The sequence below is a fragment of the Microtus pennsylvanicus genome, chromosome 6, assembly GCF_037038515.1.
Source record: "Microtus pennsylvanicus isolate mMicPen1 chromosome 6, mMicPen1.hap1, whole genome shotgun sequence".
In the NCBI taxonomy this organism is placed as follows: Eukaryota; Metazoa; Chordata; class Mammalia; order Rodentia; family Cricetidae; genus Microtus; species Microtus pennsylvanicus.
The window spans coordinates 122,671,929-122,692,485 of NC_134584.1; the positions used below are offsets into that span (position 1 = coordinate 122,671,929).

Sequence of the window (20,557 nt, forward strand, 5' to 3'; positions counted from 1 at the left end):
TGCTCCTGGGCCGACCGGTGGGGCCGAGGGAACTTGGAACTTGGAACTTGGGTCTTGGCGCTCTCTGCTCCTGGACGGTGGGGGCGGGGGCAGGTCCCGGCCGCAACTCTCTTGGGCTATGTATCCTTATTTCCACCGGGCCACCCGGCATCCCCCACCATCAAGGAAGACTCAAGAAGGCAAGTCTGTTCCTTCTGCACCCACCTCTGGGGCTGAGCAGGACCTTCCTGAGCCTGGACTGTTATAAGGATGCTGTCGGCTGGCATCTGAAATCCACCGCACAGCTCAGCACAGCACAGACCTCTCTCTCTCGGCTTGGCTCTGGGTAGATAGATAGATAGATAGATAGATAGATAGATAGATAGATAGGGAGTTCCACCGTAGGGCTTAGTGGAACAGCGCCTGAGCGTCCAGCTTCTTGACTCCATGCCCATCTTGGACCTCGGTGGTTGGCCTCCACCTCACAGATTCCATCCCTGAGCCCAGGCCTTGGCCTCTCAGGTTGGGTTCAGGAGGCAACCAACTGTTGATACCTGGCATCCCATCCCACCGGGGACAAGCCCACCAGCCGAGCGAGCCCTAGAGGGCACCAGTGCGTGGGCGCTTCCCCTCATGCACGCGCGCATGCCCGTAGGCACTCGGGCCTGCACACAAGCGTACTCACACGCTCGCGCATGCAGAAACACACTCAAGCACGCGTGTACGCAAGCACGCGATCGGAGCCTACAGACTGACACGCAAGCAGGTGGACACCCAGACGCACATCCACACAAGTATGCACGCACAGCACACACACACACACACAATCATGCAAAAATGCACACACTCCCGAGCAGGCAGAGACAAAAGCAGGCAAAACCCCAGACACACGTGCGCACTCACAAGCATGCACGCACAACACACACACAAACACAAAGGCGCCTATTGTGGCCTACACGAACACACGTGCACCCACATGGGGCTTCTCACACAAGCACGCACATTGCACATTACACACAGGCAAGCAGGCACACAGGCACGCAGGTGGGTGCACACCCCATCCCCGGGAGTGGGTGGGTGGAGCCTGCTTGCTCTTAGACCGCATCCACCGGGTGCATTGCGTGGAGGGGGCGAGGCGATCTCTTCCTGAACACATACACAGTGTTGTGCTGTGCGGGGCTGCGATGCCAGGCGCACCTAGGCCCTTGGCCCTCGCCCTTCGCCCCTCGCCGCGGCTCCCAAGGGCATGCCGGTGGCCGTCCAGCTTCCACCCGTGACACCCACCCCGCGCAGCGAGTTAGTCTTAATTTCCTTCAGTGGTCCTGTCATTTCCTTCCCCACTCGGGTGTTTCCCCTCGTGGGTGGGTTTCCTGCGTGCCTGAGGGCTCTGAGCGGTGGGTGGATTTGGAACCTTGTGAGAGGTGCGCCGTCTTTCCGGGGTGCGGATTGTCCTGGTGGTGTCCTGCCTGGTCCGGGCTGGCCCTCGGCCCGCGGTCGCGAAGGCCAAAAGGGGCCGAAAGAGAAAAGGAAGACAAAAAGCCTACAGCACCCGGTATTCCCAGGCGGTCTCCCATCCAAGTACTAACCAGGCCCGACCCTGCTTAGCTTCCGAGATCAGACGAGATCGGGCGCGTTCAGGGTGGTATGGCCGTAGACGGAGGCGTGTGTCGCTGTCGTGCCCCAAGAGCCTGCTGCTGCTGCTGCTGCTGCTGCTGCTGCTGTAACACTGGCCTGCCTGCGCTCCTGCACGCCAGCCCGCCCCCACGCCCCCACGCCCTCCGGAGTCCGAGTCCGGAAGGACGGACGGACGGGCGGGCGGGCGGGCGGACGGACGATCCCCTCCCCGCCCGCCAGACAGCCTGCCAGCTAGGCCGCCCTCTGCCCCGACCCGGAGCCGGGCTCCAGGGCCAGCAGCAGTCGCCAGGCAGCCCTACCTACCGACCTTGCCTCCCGTTCCTCATCGGGCACCCTCACCGCGCCCCAACCGTGCCCCTGGCAGGTTTGTTGGCCCGCAAGCTGGCTCCTCCCTTGCCCGCCCTCAGCCTCCTTCGGTGGGGAATCCACGGGTGTCGGCTTTGACAGGGCCTCAGGGCTTTCCAGGGCAGGGGTCGGCTTTGGACCCCGACTCTCCCTCCACCTGGGGACTGTTGCCAGGTAGCCAGCCAGCTCCTTGCCTCTGTCGTCCCGCGGGCCACTGGTGGAAGCATGGGGGTTGGGTCCGGGGAGATGGGCGGCGCCCGGCAAGGGGTGATGGTGGGGCTGGGGTGAGACTGGGGTGGGGTGGCATGGGGTGGCATGAGGAGTTCGCGGGGGAGGTGCCCAGATAGGCTCAGGCAAAGCGGTTGGATCGCTTGGGGCATCCTTCCAGACAGGGGTAGACACTGTCTTGCTGGTGCCCTACCTACGGAGGTGCCTCGACGGGTCTGGTAGTGGCTAGGCGCTAGTCTCTCATCATTGGGGAACTGTAGTTTCCTCCTAATGCTCCTCCTCCTCCACCTCTTCTTCTACCTGCCCTTCCCTCCTGCTCCTGCTCCTGCTCCTGCTCCTCTTCCTCGGCTCCCCAGAGTAACCCCCTCCTCCTGGAGAATCTAGAAAGCCTGGGATTGGGTTAGAGAGACTGTGTGCCTGTGCCCGCCTGTGCTTTCTCGCCGTTCTGAGAAACCTTGGTTCTCTCTTTGGAACTTGGAATGCCAGCTCCCAAGATTCCAGTTCTGCCCCATGTCCACCCCCACCCCCAGTCCCACCCCTATCCCCTATCGCCAGCCAGCGGGGCCATCCAGTCCCCCATTGAAGGTGCCTCGTCGTGAAGTGGGCCGCACGCCCGCCCTGCGCGTCGGGGAGAAGAGAGAAAGGCAGGCTGTCCAGCGTGGAAGATGCTCCTGGGCCGACCGGTGGGGCCGAGGGAACTTGGAACTTGGAACTTGGGTCTTGGCGCTCTCTGCTCCTGGACGGTGGGGGCGGGGGCAGGTCCCGGCCGCAACTCTCTTGGGCTATGTATCCTTATTTCCACCGGGCCACCCGGCATCCCCCACCATCAAGGAAGACTCAAGAAGGCAAGTCTGTTCCTTCTGCACCCACCTCTGGGGCTGAGCAGGACCTTCCTGAGCCTGGACTGTTATAAGGATGCTGTCGGCTGGCATCTGAAATCCACCGCACAGCTCAGCACAGCACAGACCTCTCTCTCTCGGCTTGGCTCTGGGTAGATAGATAGATAGATAGATAGATAGATAGATAGATAGATAGATAGGGAGTTCCACCGTAGGGCTTAGTGGAACAGCGCCTGAGCGTCCAGCTTCTTGACTCCATGCCCATCTTGGACCTCGGTGGTTGGCCTCCACCTCACAGATTCCATCCCTGAGCCCAGGCCTTGGCCTCTCAGGTTGGGTTCAGGAGGCAACCAACTGTTGATACCTGGCATCCCATCCCACCGGGGACAAGCCCACCAGCCGAGCGAGCCCTAGAGGGCACCAGTGCGTGGGCGCTTCCCCTCATGCACGCGCGCATGCCCGTAGGCACTCGGGCCTGCACACAAGCGTACTCACACGCTCGCGCATGCAGAAACACACTCAAGCACGCGTGTACGCAAGCACGCGATCGGAGCCTACAGACTGACACGCAAGCAGGTGGACACCCAGACGCACATCCACACAAGTACGCACGCACAGCACACACACACACACACAATCATGCAAAAATGCACACACTCCCGAGCAGGCAGAGACAAAAGCAGGCAAAACCCCAGACACACGTGCGCACTCACAAGCATGCACGCACAACACACACACAAACACAAAGGCGCCTATTGTGGCCTACACGAACACACGTGCACCCACATGGGGCTTCTCACACAAGCACGCACATTGCACATTACACACAGGCAAGCAGGCACACAGGCACGCAGGTGGGCGCACACCCCATCCCCGGGAGTGGGTGGGTGGAGCCTGCTTGCTCTTAGACCGCATCCACCGGGTGCATTGCGTGGAGGGGGCGAGGCGATCTCTTCCTGAACACATACACAGTGTTGTGCTGTGCGGGGCTGCGATGCCAGGCGCACCTAGGCCCTTGGCCCTCGCCCTTCGCCCCTCGCCGCGGCTCCCAAGGGCATGCCGGTGGCCGTCCAGCTTCCACCCGTGACACCCACCCCGCGCAGCGAGTTAGTCTTAATTTCCTTCAGTGGTCCTGTCATTTCCTTCCCCACTCGGGTGTTTCCCCTCGTGGGTGGGTTTCCTGCGTGCCTGAGGGCTCTGAGCGGTGGGTGGATTTGGAACCTTGTGAGAGGTGCGCCGTCTTTCCGGGGTGCGGATTGTCCTGGTGGTGTCCTGCCTCGTCCGGGCTGGCCCTCGGCCCGCGGTCGCGAAGGCCAAAAGGGGCCGAAAGAGAAAAGGAAGACAAAAAGCCTACAGCACCCGGTATTCCCAGGCGGTCTCCCATCCAAGTACTAACCAGGCCCGACCCTGCTTAGCTTCCGAGATCAGACGAGATCGGGCGCGTTCAGGGTGGTATGGCCGTAGACGGAGGCGTGTGTCGCTGTCGCGCCCCAAGAGCCTGCTGCTGCTGCTGCTGCTGCTGCTGCTGCTGCTGCTGCTGCTGCTGCTGCTGCTGCTGTAACACTGGCCTGCCTGCGCTCCTGCACGCCAGCCCGCCCCCACGCCCCCACGCCCTCCGGAGTCCGAGTCCGGAAGGACGGACGGACGGGCGGGCGGGCGGGCGGACGGACGATCCCCTCCCCGCCCGCCAGACAGCCTGCCAGCTAGGCCGCCCTCTGCCCCGACCCGGAGCCGGGCTCCAGGGCCAGCAGCAGTCGCCAGGCAGCCCTACCTACCGACCTTGTCTCCCGTTCCTCATCGGGCACCCTCACCGCGCCCCAACCGTGCCCCTGGCAGGTTTGTTGGCCCGCAAGCTGGCTCCTCCCTTGCCCGCCCTCAGCCTCCTTCGGTGGGGAATCCACGGGTGTCGGCTTTGACAGGGCCTCAGGGCTTTCCAGGGCAGGGGTCGGCTTTGGACCCCGACTCTCCCTCCACCTGGGGACTGTTGCCAGGTAGCCAGCCAGCTCCTTGCCTCTGTCGTCCCGCGGGCCACTGGTGGAAGCATGGGGGTTGGGTCCGGGGAGATGGGCGGCGCCCGGCAAGGGGTGATGGTGGGGCTGGGGTGAGACTGGGGTGGGGTGGCATGGGGTGGCATGAGGAGTTCGCGGGGGAGGTGCCCAGATAGGCTCAGGCAAAGCGGTTGGATCGCTTGGGGCATCCTTCCAGACAGGGGTAGACACTGTCTTGCTGGTGCCCTACCTACGGAGGTGCCTCGACGGGTCTGGTAGTGGCTAGGCGCTAGTCTCTCATCATTGGGGAACTGTAGTTTCCTCCTAATGCTCCTCCTCCTCCACCTCTTCTTCTACCTGCCCTTCCCTCCTGCTCCTGCTCCTGCTCCTGCTCCTCTTCCTCGGCTCCCCAGAGTAACCCCCTCCTCCTGGAGAATCTAGAAAGCCTGGGATTGGGTTAGAGAGACTGTGTGCCTGTGCCCGCCTGTGCTTTCTCGCCGTTCTGAGAAACCTTGGTTCTCTCTTTGGAACTTGGAATGCCAGCTCCCAAGATTCCAGTTCTGCCCCATGTCCACCCCCACCCCCAGTCCCACCCCTATCCCCTATCGCCAGCCAGCGGGGCCATCCAGTCCCCCATTGAAGGTGCCTCGTCGTGAAGTGGGCCGCACGCCCGCCCTGCGCGTCGGGGAGAAGAGAGAAAGGCAGGCTGTCCAGCGTGGAAGATGCTCCTGGGCCGACCGGTGGGGCCGAGGGAACTTGGAACTTGGAACTTGGGTCTTGGCGCTCTCTGCTCCTGGACGGTGGGGGCGGGGGCAGGTCCCGGCCGCAACTCTCTTGGGCTATGTATCCTTATTTCCACCGGGCCACCCGGCATCCCCCACCATCAAGGAAGACTCAAGAAGGCAAGTCTGTTCCTTCTGCACCCACCTCTGGGGCTGAGCAGGACCTTCCTGAGCCTGGACTGTTATAAGGATGCTGTCGGCTGGCATCTGAAATCCACCGCACAGCTCAGCACAGCACAGACCTCTCTCTCTCGGCTTGGCTCTGGGTAGATAGATAGATAGATAGATAGATAGATAGATAGATAGATAGATAGATAGGGAGTTCCACCGTAGGGCTTAGTGGAACAGCGCCTGAGCGTCCAGCTTCTTGACTCCATGCCCATCTTGGACCTCGGTGGTTGGCCTCCACCTCACAGATTCCATCCCTGAGCCCAGGCCTTGGCCTCTCAGGTTGGGTTCAGAAGGCAACCAACTGTTGATACCTGGCATCCCATCCCACCGGGGACAAGCCCACCAGCCGAGCGAGCCCTAGAGGGCACCAGTGCGTGGGCGCTTCCCCTCATGCACGCGCGCATGCCCGTAGGCACTCGGGCCTGCACACAAGCGTACTCACACGCTCGCGCATGCAGAAACACACTCAAGCACGCGTGTACGCAAGCACGCGATCGGAGCCTACAGACTGACACGCAAGCAGGTGGACACCCAGACGCACATCCACACAAGTACGCACGCACAGCACACACACACACACACAATCATGCAAAAATGCACACACTCCCGAGCAGGCAGAGACAAAAGCAGGCAAAACCCCAGACACACGTGCGCACTCACAAGCATGCACGCACAACACACACACAAACACAAAGGCGCCTATTGTGGCCTACACGAACACACGTGCACCCACATGGGGCTTCTCACACAAGCACGCACATTGCACATTACACACAGGCAAGCAGGCACACAGGCACGCAGGTGGGCGCACACCCCATCCCCGGGAGTGGGTGGGTGGAGCCTGCTTGCTCTTAGACCGCATCCACCGGGTGCATTGCGTGGAGGGGGCGAGGCGATCTCTTCCTGAACACATACACAGTGTTGTGCTGTGCGGGGCTGCGATGCCAGGCGCACCTAGGCCCTTGGCCCTCGCCCTTCGCCCCTCGCCGCGGCTCCCAAGGGCATGCCGGTGGCCGTCCAGCTTCCACCCGTGACACCCACCCCGCGCAGCGAGTTAGTCTTAATTTCCTTCAGTGGTCCTGTCATTTCCTTCCCCACTCGGGTGTTTCCCCTCGTGGGTGGGTTTCCTGCGTGCCTGAGGGCTCTGAGCGGTGGGTGGATTTGGAACCTTGTGAGAGGTGCGCCGTCTTTCCGGGGTGCGGATTGTCCTGGTGGTGTCTTGCCTGGTCCGGGCTGGCCCTCGGCCCGCGGTCGCGAAGGCCAAAAGGGGCCGAAAGAGAAAAGGAAGACAAAAAGCCTACAGCACCCGGTATTCCCAGGCGGTCTCCCATCCAAGTACTAACCAGGCCCGACCCTGCTTAGCTTCCGAGATCAGACGAGATCGGGCGCGTTCAGGGTGGTATGGCCGTAGACGGAGGCGTGTGTCGCTGTCGTGCCCCAAGAGCCTGCTGCTGCTGCTGCTGCTGCTGCTGCTGCTGCTGCTGCTGCTGTAACACTGGCCTGCCTGCGCTCCTGCACGCCAGCCCGCCCCCACGCCCCCACGCCCTCCGGAGTCCGAGTCCGGAAGGACGGACGGACGGGCGGGCGGGCGGGCGGACGGACGATCCCCTCCCCGCCCGCCAGACAGCCTGCCAGCTAGGCCGCCCTCTGCCCCGACCCGGAGCCGGGCTCCAGGGCCAGCAGCAGTCGCCAGGCAGCCCTACCTACCGACCTTGTCTCCCGTTCCTCATCGGGCACCCTCACCGCGCCCCAACCGTGCCCCTGGCAGGTTTGTTGGCCCGCAAGCTGGCTCCTCCCTTGCCCGCCCTCAGCCTCCTTCGGTGGGGAATCCACGGGTGTCGGCTTTGACAGGGCCTCAGGGCTTTCCAGGGCAGGGGTCGGCTTTGGACCCCGACTCTCCCTCCACCTGGGGACTGTTGCCAGGTAGCCAGCCAGCTCCTTGCCTCTGTCGTCCCGCGGGCCACTGGTGGAAGCATGGGGGTTGGGTCCGGGGAGATGGGCGGCGCCCGGCAAGGGGTGATGGTGGGGCTGGGGTGAGACTGGGGTGGGGTGGCATGGGGTGGCATGAGGAGTTCGCGGGGGAGGTGCCCAGATAGGCTCAGGCAAAGCGGTTGGATCGCTTGGGGCATCCTTCCAGACAGGGGTAGACACTGTCTTGCTGGTGCCCTACCTACGGAGGTGCCTCGACGGGTCTGGTAGTGGCTAGGCGCTAGTCTCTCATCATTGGGGAACTGTAGTTTCCTCCTAATGCTCCTCCTCCTCCACCTCTTCTTCTACCTGCCCTTCCCTCCTGCTCCTGCTCCTGCTCCTGCTCCTCTTCCTCGGCTCCCCAGAGTAACCCCCTCCTCCTGGAGAATCTAGAAAGCCTGGGATTGGGTTAGAGAGACTGTGTGCCTGTGCCCGCCTGTGCTTTCTCGCCGTTCTGAGAAACCTTGGTTCTCTCTTTGGAACTTGGAATGCCAGCTCCCAAGATTCCAGTTCTGCCCCATGTCCACCCCCACCCCCAGTCCCACCCCTATCCCCTATCGCCAGCCAGCGGGGCCATCCAGTCCCCCATTGAAGGTGCCTCGTCGTGAAGTGGGCCGCACGCCCGCCCTGCGCGTCGGGGAGAAGAGAGAAAGGCAGGCTGTCCAGCGTGGAAGATGCTCCTGGGCCGACCGGTGGGGCCGAGGGAACTTGGAACTTGGAACTTGGGTCTTGGCGCTCTCTGCTCCTGGACGGTGGGGGCGGGGGCAGGTCCCGGCCGCAACTCTCTTGGGCTATGTATCCTTATTTCCACCGGGCCACCCGGCATCCCCCACCATCAAGGAAGACTCAAGAAGGCAAGTCTGTTCCTTCTGCACCCACCTCTGGGGCTGAGCAGGACCTTCCTGAGCCTGGACTGTTATAAGGATGCTGTCGGCTGGCATCTGAAATCCACCGCACAGCTCAGCACAGCACAGACCTCTCTCTCTCGGCTTGGCTCTGGGTAGATAGATAGATAGATAGATAGATAGATAGATAGATAGATAGATAGGGAGTTCCACCGTAGGGCTTAGTGGAACAGCGCCTGAGCGTCCAGCTTCTTGACTCCATGCCCATCTTGGACCTCGGTGGTTGGCCTCCACCTCACAGATTCCATCCCTGAGCCCAGGCCTTGGCCTCTCAGGTTGGGTTCAGGAGGCAACCAACTGTTGATACCTGGCATCCCATCCCACCGGGGACAAGCCCACCAGCCGAGCGAGCCCTAGAGGGCACCAGTGCGTGGGCGCTTCCCCTCATGCACGCGCGCATGCCCGTAGGCACTCGGGCCTGCACACAAGCGTACTCACACGCTCGCGCATGCAGAAACACACTCAAGCACGCGTGTACGCAAGCACGCGATCGGAGCCTACAGACTGACACGCAAGCAGGTGGACACCCAGACGCACATCCACACAAGTACGCACGCACAGCACACACACACACACACAATCATGCAAAAATGCACACACTCCCGAGCAGGCAGAGACAAAAGCAGGCAAAACCCCAGACACACGTGCGCACTCACAAGCATGCACGCACAACACACACACAAACACAAAGGCGCCTATTGTGGCCTACACGAACACACGTGCACCCACATGGGGCTTCTCACACAAGCACGCACATTGCACATTACACACAGGCAAGCAGGCACACAGGCACGCAGGTGGGCGCACACCCCATCCCCGGGAGTGGGTGGGTGGAGCCTGCTTGCTCTTAGACCGCATCCACCGGGTGCATTGCGTGGAGGGGGCGAGGCGATCTCTTCCTGAACACATACACAGTGTTGTGCTGTGCGGGGCTGCGATGCCAGGCGCACCTAGGCCCTTGGCCCTCGCCCTTCGCCCCTCGCCGCGGCTCCCAAGGGCATGCCGGTGGCCGTCCAGCTTCCACCCGTGACACCCACCCCGCGCAGCGAGTTAGTCTTAATTTCCTTCAGTGGTCCTGTCATTTCCTTCCCCACTCGGGTGTTTCCCCTCGTGGGTGGGTTTCCTGCGTGCCTGAGGGCTCTGAGCGGTGGGTGGATTTGGAACCTTGTGAGAGGTGCGCCGTCTTTCCGGGGTGCGGATTGTCCTGGTGGTGTCTTGCCTGGTCCGGGCTGGCCCTCGGCCCGCGGTCGCGAAGGCCAAAAGGGGCCGAAAGAGAAAAGGAAGACAAAAAGCCTACAGCACCCGGTATTCCCAAGCGGTCTCCCATCCAAGTACTAACCAGGCCCGACCCTGCTTAGCTTCCGAGATCAGACGAGATCGGGCGCGTTCAGGGTGGTATGGCCGTAGACGGAGGCGTGTGTCGCTGTCGTGCCCCAAGAGCCTGCTGCTGCTGCTGCTGCTGCTGCTGCTGCTGCTGCTGCTGCTGCTGCTGCTGCTGTAACACTGGCCTGCCTGCGCTCCTGCACGCCAGCCCGCCCCCACGCCCCCACGCCCTCCGGAGTCCGAGTCCGGAAGGACGGACGGACGGACGGACGGGCGGGCGGGCGGGCGGGCGGACGGACTATCCCCTCCCCGCCCGCCAGACAGCCTGCCAGCTAGGCCGCCCTCTGCCCCGACCCGGAGCCGGGCTCCAGGGCCAGCAGCAGTCGCCAGGCAGCCCTACCTACCGACCTTGTCTCCCGTTCCTCATCGGGCACCCTCACCGCGCCCCAACCGTGCCCCTGGCAGGTTTGTTGGCCCGCAAGCTGGCTCCTCCCTTGCCCGCCCTCAGCCTCCTTCGGTGGGGAATCCACGGGTGTCGGCTTTGACAGGGCCTCAGGGCTTTCCAGGGCAGGGGTCGGCTTTGGACCCCGACTCTCCCTCCACCTGGGGACTGTTGCCAGGTAGCCAGCCAGCTCCTTGCCTCTGTCGTCCCGCGGGCCACTGGTGGAAGCATGGGGGTTGGGTCCGGGGAGATGGGCGGCGCCCGGCAAGGGGTGATGGTGGGGCTGGGGTGAGACTGGGGTGGGGTGGCATGGGGTGGCATGAGGAGTTCGCGGGGGAGGTGCCCAGATAGGCTCAGGCAAAGCGGTTGGATCGCTTGGGGCATCCTTCCAGACAGGGGTAGACACTGTCTTGCTGGTGCCCTACCTACGGAGGTGCCTCGACGGGTCTGGTAGTGGCTAGGCGCTAGTCTCTCATCATTGGGGAACTGTAGTTTCCTCCTAATGCTCCTCCTCCTCCACCTCTTCTTCTACCTGCCCTTCCCTCCTGCTCCTGCTCCTGCTCCTGCTCCTCTTCCTCGGCTCCCCAGAGTAACCCCCTCCTCCTGGAGAATCTAGAAAGCCTGGGATTGGGTTAGAGAGACTGTGTGCCTGTGCCCGCCTGTGCTTTCTCGCCGTTCTGAGAAACCTTGGTTCTCTCTTTGGAACTTGGAATGCCAGCTCCCAAGATTCCAGTTCTGCCCCATGTCCACCCCCACCCCCAGTCCCACCCCTATCCCCTATCGCCAGCCAGCGGGGCCATCCAGTCCCCCATTGAAGGTGCCTCGTCGTGAAGTGGGCCGCACGCCCGCCCTGCGCGTCGGGGAGAAGAGAGAAAGGCAGGCTGTCCAGCGTGGAAGATGCTCCTGGGCCGACCGGTGGGGCCGAGGGAACTTGGAACTTGGAACTTGGGTCTTGGCGCTCTCTGCTCCTGGACGGTGGGGGCGGGGGCAGGTCCCGGCCGCAACTCTCTTGGGCTATGTATCCTTATTTCCACCGGGCCACCCGGCATCCCCCACCATCAAGGAAGACTCAAGAAGGCAAGTCTGTTCCTTCTGCACCCACCTCTGGGGCTGAGCAGGACCTTCCTGAGCCTGGACTGTTATAAGGATGCTGTCGGCTGGCATCTGAAATCCACCGCACAGCTCAGCACAGCACAGACCTCTCTCTCTCGGCTTGGCTCTGGGTAGATAGATAGATAGATAGATAGATAGATAGATAGATAGATAGATAGATAGGGAGTTCCACCGTAGGGCTTAGTGGAACAGCGCCTGAGCGTCCAGCTTCTTGACTCCATGCCCATCTTGGACCTCGGTGGTTGGCCTCCACCTCACAGATTCCATCCCTGAGCCCAGGCCTTGGCCTCTCAGGTTGGGTTCAGGAGGCAACCAACTGTTGATACCTGGCATCCCATCCCACCGGGGACAAGCCCACCAGCCGAGCGAGCCCTAGAGGGCACCAGTGCGTGGGCGCTTCCCCTCATGCACGCGCGCATGCCCGTAGGCACTCGGGCCTGCACACAAGCGTACTCACACGCTCGCGCATGCAGAAACACACTCAAGCACGCGTGTACGCAAGCACGCGATCGGAGCCTACAGACTGACACGCAAGCAGGTGGACACCCAGACGCACATCCACACAAGTACGCACGCACAGCACACACACACACACACAATCATGCAAAAATGCACACACTCCCGAGCAGGCAGAGACAAAAGCAGGCAAAACCCCAGACACACGTGCGCACTCACAAGCATGCACGCACAACACACACACAAACACAAAGGCGCCTATTGTGGCCTACACGAACACACGTGCACCCACATGGGGCTTCTCACACAAGCACGCACATTGCACATTACACACAGGCAAGCAGGCACACAGGCACGCAGGTGGGCGCACACCCCATCCCCGGGAGTGGGTGGGTGGAGCCTGCTTGCTCTTAGACCGCATCCACCGGGTGCATTGCGTGGAGGGGGCGAGGCGATCTCTTCCTGAACACATACACAGTGTTGTGCTGTGCGGGGCTGCGATGCCAGGCGCACCTAGGCCCTTGGCCCTCGCCCTTCGCCCCTCGCCGCGGCTCCCAAGGGCATGCCGGTGGCCGTCCAGCTTCCACCCGTGACACCCACCCCGCGCAGCGAGTTAGTCTTAATTTCCTTCAGTGGTCCTGTCATTTCCTTCCCCACTCGGGTGTTTCCCCTCGTGGGTGGGTTTCCTGCGTGCCTGAGGGCTCTGAGCGGTGGGTGGATTTGGAACCTTGTGAGAGGTGCGCCGTCTTTCCGGGGTGCGGATTGTCCTGGTGGTGTCCTGCCTGGTCCGGGCTGGCCCTCGGCCCGCGGTCGCGAAGGCCAAAAGGGGCCGAAAGAGAAAAGGAAGACAAAAAGCCTACAGCACCCGGTATTCCCAGGCGGTCTCCCATCCAAGTACTAACCAGGCCCGACCCTGCTTAGCTTCCGAGATCAGACGAGATCGGGCGCGTTCAGGGTGGTATGGCCGTAGACGGAGGCGTGTGTCGCTGTCGTGCCCCAAGAGCCTGCTGCTGCTGCTGCTGCTGCTGCTGCTGCTGCTGCTGCTGCTGCTGCTGCTGCTGCTGCTGCTGCTGTAACACTGGCCTGCCTGCGCTCCTGCACGCCAGCCCGCCCCCACGCCCCCACGCCCTCCGGAGTCCGAGTCCGGAAGGACGGACGGACGGGCGGGCGGGCGGGCGGACGGACGATCCCCTCCCCGCCCGCCAGACAGCCTGCCAGCTAGGCCGCCCTCTGCCCCGACCCGGAGCCGGGCTCCAGGGCCAGCAGCAGTCGCCAGGCAGCCCTACCTACCGACCTTGTCTCCCGTTCCTCATCGGGCACCCTCACCGCGCCCCAACCGTGCCCCTGGCAGGTTTGTTGGCCCGCAAGCTGGCTCCTCCCTTGCCCGCCCTCAGCCTCCTTCGGTGGGGAATCCACGGGTGTCGGCTTTGACAGGGCCTCAGGGCTTTCCAGGGCAGGGGTCGGCTTTGGACCCCGACTCTCCCTCCACCTGGGGACTGTTGCCAGGTAGCCAGCCAGCTCCTTGCCTCTGTCGTCCCGCGGGCCACTGGTGGAAGCATGGGGGTTGGGTCCGGGGAGATGGGCGGCGCCCGGCAAGGGGTGATGGTGGGGCTGGGGTGAGACTGGGGTGGGGTGGCATGGGGTGGCATGAGGAGTTCGCGGGGGAGGTGCCCAGATAGGCTCAGGCAAAGCGGTTGGATCGCTTGGGGCATCCTTCCAGACAGGGGTAGACACTGTCTTGCTGGTGCCCTACCTACGGAGGTGCCTCGACGGGTCTGGTAGTGGCTAGGCGCTAGTCTCTCATCATTGGGGAACTGTAGTTTCCTCCTAATGCTCCTCCTCCTCCACCTCTTCTTCTACCTGCCCTTCCCTCCTGCTCCTGCTCCTGCTCCTGCTCCTCTTCCTCGGCTCCCCAGAGTAACCCCCTCCTCCTGGAGAATCTAGAAAGCCTGGGATTGGGTTAGAGAGACTGTGTGCCTGTGCCCGCCTGTGCTTTCTCGCCGTTCTGAGAAACCTTGGTTCTCTCTTTGGAACTTGGAATGCCAGCTCCCAAGATTCCAGTTCTGCCCCATGTCCACCCCCACCCCCAGTCCCACCCCTATCCCCTATCGCCAGCCAGCGGGGCCATCCAGTCCCCCATTGAAGGTGCCTCGTCGTGAAGTGGGCCGCACGCCCGCCCTGCGCGTCGGGGAGAAGAGAGAAAGGCAGGCTGTCCAGCGTGGAAGATGCTCCTGGGCCGACCGGTGGGGCCGAGGGAACTTGGAACTTGGAACTTGGGTCTTGGCGCTCTCTGCTCCTGGACGGTGGGGGCGGGGGCAGGTCCCGGCCGCAACTCTCTTGGGCTATGTATCCTTATTTCCACCGGGCCACCCGGCATCCCCCACCATCAAGGAAGACTCAAGAAGGCAAGTCTGTTCCTTCTGCACCCACCTCTGGGGCTGAGCAGGACCTTCCTGAGCCTGGACTGTTATAAGGATGCTGTCGGCTGGCATCTGAAATCCACCGCACAGCTCAGCACAGCACAGACCTCTCTCTCTCGGCTTGGCTCTGGGTAGATAGATAGATAGATAGATAGATAGATAGATAGATAGATAGGGAGTTCCACCGTAGGGCTTAGTGGAACAGCGCCTGAGCGTCCAGCTTCTTGACTCCATGCCCATCTTGGACCTCGGTGGTTGGCCTCCACCTCACAGATTCCATCCCTGAGCCCAGGCCTTGGCCTCTCAGGTTGGGTTCAGGAGGCAACCAACTGTTGATACCTGGCATCCCATCCCACCGGGGACAAGCCCACCAGCCGAGCGAGCCCTAGAGGGCACCAGTGCGTGGGCGCTTCCCCTCATGCACGCGCGCATGCCCGTAGGCACTCGGGCCTGCACACAAGCGTACTCACACGCTCGCGCATGCAGAAACACACTCAAGCACGCGTGTACGCAAGCACGCGATCGGAGCCTACAGACTGACACGCAAGCAGGTGGACACCCAGACGCACATCCACACAAGTACGCACGCACAGCACACACACACACACACAATCATGCAAAAATGCACACACTCCCGAGCAGGCAGAGACAAAAGCAGGCAAAACCCCAGACACACGTGCGCACTCACAAGCATGCACGCACAACACACACACAAACACAAAGGCGCCTATTGTGGCCTACACGAACACACGTGCACCCACATGGGGCTTCTCACACAAGCACGCACATTGCACATTACACACAGGCAAGCAGGCACACAGGCACGCAGGTGGGTGCACACCCCATCCCCGGGAGTGGGTGGGTGGAGCCTGCTTGCTCTTAGACCGCATCCACCGGGTGCATTGCGTGGAGGGGGCGAGGCGATCTCTTCCTGAACACATACACAGTGTTGTGCTGTGCGGGGCTGCGATGCCAGGCGCACCTAGGCCCTTGGCCCTCGCCCTTCGCCCCTCGCCGCGGCTCCCAAGGGCATGCCGGTGGCCGTCCAGCTTCCACCCGTGACACCCACCCCGCGCAGCGAGTTAGTCTTAATTTCCTTCAGTGGTCCTGTCATTTCCTTCCCCACTCGGGTGTTTCCCCTCGTGGGTGGGTTTCCTGCGTGCCTGAGGGCTCTGAGCGGTGGGTGGATTTGGAACCTTGTGAGAGGTGCGCCGTCTTTCCGGGGTGCGGATTGTCCTGGTGGTGTCCTGCCTGGTCCGGGCTGGCCCTCGGCCCGCGGTCGCGAAGGCCAAAAGGGGCCGAAAGAGAAAAGGAAGACAAAAAGCCTACAGCACCCGGTATTCCCAGGCGGTCTCCCATCCAAGTACTAACCAGGCCCGACCCTGCTTAGCTTCCGAGATCAGACGAGATCGGGCGCGTTCAGGGTGGTATGGCCGTAGACGGAGGCGTGTGTCGCTGTCGTGCCCCAAGAGCCTGCTGCTGCTGCTGCTGCTGCTGCTGCTGCTGTAACACTGGCCTGCCTGCGCTCCTGCACGCCAGCCCGCCCCCACGCCCCCACGCCCTCCGGAGTCCGAGTCCGGAAGGACGGACGGACGGGCGGGCGGGCGGGCGGACGGACGATCCCCTCCCCGCCCGCCAGACAGCCTGCCAGCTAGGCCGCCCTCTGCCCCGACCCGGAGCCGGGCTCCAGGGCCAGCAGCAGTCGCCAGGCAGCCCTACCTACCGACCTTGCCTCCCGTTCCTCATCGGGCACCCTCACCGCGCCCCAACCGTGCCCCTGGCAGGTTTGTTGGCCCGCAAGCTGGCTCCTCCCTTGCCCGCCCTCAGCCTCCTTCGGTGGGGAATCCACGGGTGTCGGCTTTGACAGGGCCTCAGGGCTTTCCAGGGCAGGGGTCGGCTTTGGACCCCGACTCTCCCTCCACCTGGGGACTGTTGCCAGGTAGCCAGCCAGCTCCTTGCCTCTGTCGTCCCGCGGGCCACTGGTGGAAGCATGGGGGTTGGGTCCGGGGAGATGGGCGGCGCCCGGCAAGGGGTGATGGTGGGGCTGGGGTGAGACTGGGGTGGGGTGGCATGGGGTGGCATGAGGAGTTCGCGGGGGAGGTGCCCAGATAGGCTCAGGCAAAGCGGTTGGATCGCTTGGGGCATCCTTCCAGACAGGGGTAGACACTGTCTTGCTGGTGCCCTACCTACGGAGGTGCCTCGACGGGTCTGGTAGTGGCTAGGCGCTAGTCTCTCATCATTGGGGAACTGTAGTTTCCTCCTAATGCTCCTCCTCCTCCACCTCTTCTTCTACCTGCCCTTCCCTCCTGCTCCTGCTCCTGCTCCTGCTCCTCTTCCTCGGCTCCCCAGAGTAACCCCCTCCTCCTGGAGAATCTAGAAAGCCTGGGATTGGGTTAGAGAGACTGTGTGCCTGTGCCCGCCTGTGCTTTCTCGCCGTTCTGAGAAACCTTGGTTCTCTCTTTGGAACTTGGAATGCCAGCTCCCAAGATTCCAGTTCTGCCCCATGTCCACCCCCACCCCCAGTCCCACCCCTATCCCCTATCGCCAGCCAGCGGGGCCATCCAGTCCCCCATTGAAGGTGCCTCGTCGTGAAGTGGGCCGCACGCCCGCCCTGCGCGTCGGGGAGAAGAGAGAAAGGCAGGCTGTCCAGCGTGGAAGATGCTCCTGGGCCGACCGGTGGGGCCGAGGGAACTTGGAACTTGGGTCTTGGCGCTCTCTGCTCCTGGACGGTGGGGGCGGGGGCAGGTCCCGGCCGCAACTCTCTTGGGCTATGTATCCTTATTTCCACCGGGCCACCCGGCATCCCCCACCATCAAGGAAGACTCAAGAAGGCAAGTCTGTTCCTTCTGCACCCACCTCTGGGGCTGAGCAGGACCTTCCTGAGCCTGGACTGTTATAAGGATGCTGTCGGCTGGCATCTGAAATCCACCGCACAGCTCAGCACAGCACAGACCTCTCTCTCTCGGCTTGGCTCTGGGTAGATAGATAGATAGATAGATAGATAGATAGATAGATAGATAGATAGATAGGGAGTTCCACCGTAGGGCTTAGTGGAACAGCGCCTGAGCGTCCAGCTTCTTGACTCCATGCCCATCTTGGACCTCGGTGGTTGGCCTCCACCTCACAGATTCCATCCCTGAGCCCAGGCCTTGGCCTCTCAGGTTGGGTTCAGGAGGCAACCAACTGTTGATACCTGGCATCCCATCCCACCGGGGACAAGCCCACCAGCCGAGCGAGCCCTAGAGGGCACCAGTGCGTGGGCGCTTCCCCTCATGCACGCGCGCATGCCCGTAGGCACTCGGGCCTGCACACAAGCGTACTCACACGCTCGCGCATGCAGAAACACACTCAAGCACGCGTGTACGCAAGCACGCGATCGGAGCCTACAGACTGACACGCAAGCAGGTGGACACCCAGACGCACATCCACACAAGTACGCACGCACAGCACACACACACACACACAATCATGCAAAAATGCACACACTCCCGAGCAGGCAGAGACAAAAGCAGGCAAAACCCCAGACACACGTGCGCACTCACAAGCATGCACGCACAACACACACACAAACACAAAGGCGCCTATTGTGGCCTACACGAACACACGTGCACCCACATGGGGCTTCTCACACAAGCACGCACATTGCACATTACACACAGGCAAGCAGGCACACAGGCACGCAGGTGGGTGCACACCCCATCCCCGGGAGTGGGTGGGTGGAGCCTGCTTGCTCTTAGACCGCATCCACCGGGTGCATTGCGTGGAGGGGGCGAGGCGATCTCTTCCTGAACACATACACAGTGTTGTGCTGTGCGGGGCTGCGATGCCAGGCGCACCTAGGCCCTTGGCCCTCGCCCTTCGCCCCTCGCCGCGGCTCCCAAGGGCATGCCGGTGGCCGTCCAGCTTCCACCCGTGACACCCACCCCGCGCAGCGAGTTAGTCTTAATTTCCTTCAGTGGTCCTGTCATTTCCTTCCCCACTCGGGTGTTTCCCCTCGTGGGTGGGTTTCCTGCGTGCCTGAGGGCTCTGAGCGGTGGGTGGATTTGGAACCTTGTGAGAGGTGCGCCGTCTTTCCGGGGTGCGGATTGTCCTGGTGGTGTCCTGCCTGGTCCGGGCTGGCCCTCGGCCCGCGGTCGCGAAGGCCAAAAGGGGCCGAAAGAGAAAAGGAAGACAAAAAGCCTACAGCACCCGGTATTCCCAGGCGGTCTCCCATCCAAGTACTAACCAGGCCCGACCCTGCTTAGCTTCCGAGATCAGACGAGATCGGGCGCGTTCAGGGTGGTATGGCCGTAGACGGAGGCGTGTGTCGCTGTCGTGCCCCAAGAGCCTGCTGCTGCTGCTGCTGCTGCTGCTGCTGCTGTAACACTGGCCTGCCTGCGCTCCTGCACGCCAGCCCGCCCCCACGCCCCCACGCCCTCCGGAGTCCGAGTCCGGAAGGACGGACGGACGGGCGGGCGGGCGGGCGGACGGACGATCCCCTCCCCGCCCGCCAGACAGCCTGCCAGCTAGGCCGCCCTCTGCCCCGACCCGGAGCCGGGCTCCAGGGCCAGCAGCAGTCGCCAGGCAGCCCTACCTACCGACCTTGCCTCCCGTTCCTCATCGGGCACCCTCACCGCGCCCCAACCGTGCCCCTGGCAGGTTTGTTGGCCCGCAAGCTGGCTCCTCCCTTGCCCGCCCTCAGCCTCCTTCGGTGGGGAATCCACGGGTGTCGGCTTTGACAGGGCCTCAGGGCTTTCCAGGGCAGGGGTCGGCTTTGGACCCCGACTCTCCCTCCACCTGGGGACTGTTGCCAGGTAGCCAGCCAGCTCCTTGCCTCTGTCGTCCCGCGGGCCACTGGTGGAAGCATGGGGGTTGGGTCCGGGGAGATGGGCGGCGCCCGGCAAGGGGTGATGGTGGGGCTGGGGTGAGACTGGGGTGGGGTGGCATGGGGTGGCATGAGGAGTTCGCGGGGGAGGTGCCCAGATAGGCTCAGGCAAAGCGGTTGGATCGCTTGGGGCATCCTTCCAGACAGGGGTAGACACTGTCTTGCTGGTGCCCTACCTACGGAGGTGCCTCGACGGGTCTGGTAGTGGCTAGGCGCTAGTCTCTCATCATTGGGGAACTGTAGTTTCCTCCTAATGCTCCTCCTCCTCCACCTCTTCTTCTACCTGCCCTTCCCTCCTGCTCCTGCTCCTGCTCCTGCTCCTCTTCCTCGGCTCCCCAGAGTAACCCCCTCCTCCTGGAGAATCTAGAAAGCCTGGGATTGGGTTAGAGAGACTGTGTGCCTGTGCCCGCCTGTGCTTTCTCGCCGTTCTGAGAAACCTTGGTTCTCTCTTTGGAACTTGGAATGCCAGCTCCCAAGATTCCAGTTCTGCCCCATGTCCACCCCCACCCCCAGTCCCACCCCTATCCCCTATCGCCAGCCAGCGGGGCCATCCAGTCCCCCATTGAAGGTGCCTCGTCGTGAAGTGGGCCGCACGCCCGCCCTGCGCGTCGGGGAGAAGAGAGAAAGGCAGGCTGTCCAGCGTGGAAGATGCTCCTGGGCCGACCGGTGGGGCCGAGGGAACTTGGAACTTGGGTCTTGGCGCTCTCTGCTCCTGGACGGTGGGGGCGGGGGCAGGTCCCGGCCGCAACTCTCTTGGGCTATGTATCCTTATTTCCACCGGGCCACCCGGCATCCCCCACCATCAAGGAAGACTCAAGAAGGCAAGTCTGTTCCTTCTGCACCCACCTCTGGGGCTGAGCAGGACCTTCCTGAGCCTGGACTGTTATAAGGATGCTGTCGGCTGGCATCTGAAATCCACCGCACAGCTCAGCACAGCACAGACCTCTCTCTCTCGGCTTGGCTCTGGGTAGATAGATAGATAGATAGATAGATAGATAGATAGATAGATAGATAGATAGGGAGTTCCACCGTAGGGCTTAGTGGAACAGCGCCTGAGCGTCCAGCTTCTTGACTCCATGCCCATCTTGGACCTCGGTGG

General features: G+C 62.7%; 7 non-coding genes across 7 annotated transcripts; all 7 read right to left on the reverse strand.

Moving 5' to 3' along the window:
- Window positions 1–1,516: 1,516 nt before the first annotated feature.
- Window positions 1,517–1,635, reverse strand: LOC142853249 (5S ribosomal RNA). The gene has a single exon (XR_012911167.1). It is a non-coding gene; the product is annotated as a 5S ribosomal RNA (ribosomal RNA).
- Window positions 1,636–4,373: 2,738 nt separating this feature from the next.
- On the reverse strand, window positions 4,374–4,492 carry LOC142853250 (5S ribosomal RNA). The gene has a single exon (XR_012911168.1). It is a non-coding gene; the product is annotated as a 5S ribosomal RNA (ribosomal RNA).
- A 2,769-nt stretch (window positions 4,493–7,261) lies between these two features.
- Window positions 7,262–7,380, reverse strand: LOC142853251 (5S ribosomal RNA). The gene has a single exon (XR_012911169.1). It is a non-coding gene; the product is annotated as a 5S ribosomal RNA (ribosomal RNA).
- Window positions 7,381–10,130: 2,750 nt separating this feature from the next.
- Window positions 10,131–10,249, reverse strand: LOC142853154 (5S ribosomal RNA). The gene has a single exon (XR_012911093.1). It is a non-coding gene; the product is annotated as a 5S ribosomal RNA (ribosomal RNA).
- Window positions 10,250–13,027: 2,778 nt separating this feature from the next.
- LOC142853253 (5S ribosomal RNA) lies at window positions 13,028–13,146 on the reverse strand. Its single transcript, XR_012911171.1, has one exon. It is a non-coding gene; the product is annotated as a 5S ribosomal RNA (ribosomal RNA).
- A 2,770-nt stretch (window positions 13,147–15,916) lies between these two features.
- LOC142853254 (5S ribosomal RNA) lies at window positions 15,917–16,035 on the reverse strand. The gene has a single exon (XR_012911172.1). It is a non-coding gene; the product is annotated as a 5S ribosomal RNA (ribosomal RNA).
- A 2,735-nt stretch (window positions 16,036–18,770) lies between these two features.
- Window positions 18,771–18,889, reverse strand: LOC142853255 (5S ribosomal RNA). Its single transcript, XR_012911173.1, has one exon. It is a non-coding gene; the product is annotated as a 5S ribosomal RNA (ribosomal RNA).
- Between the last annotated feature and the right edge of the window lie 1,668 nt (window positions 18,890–20,557).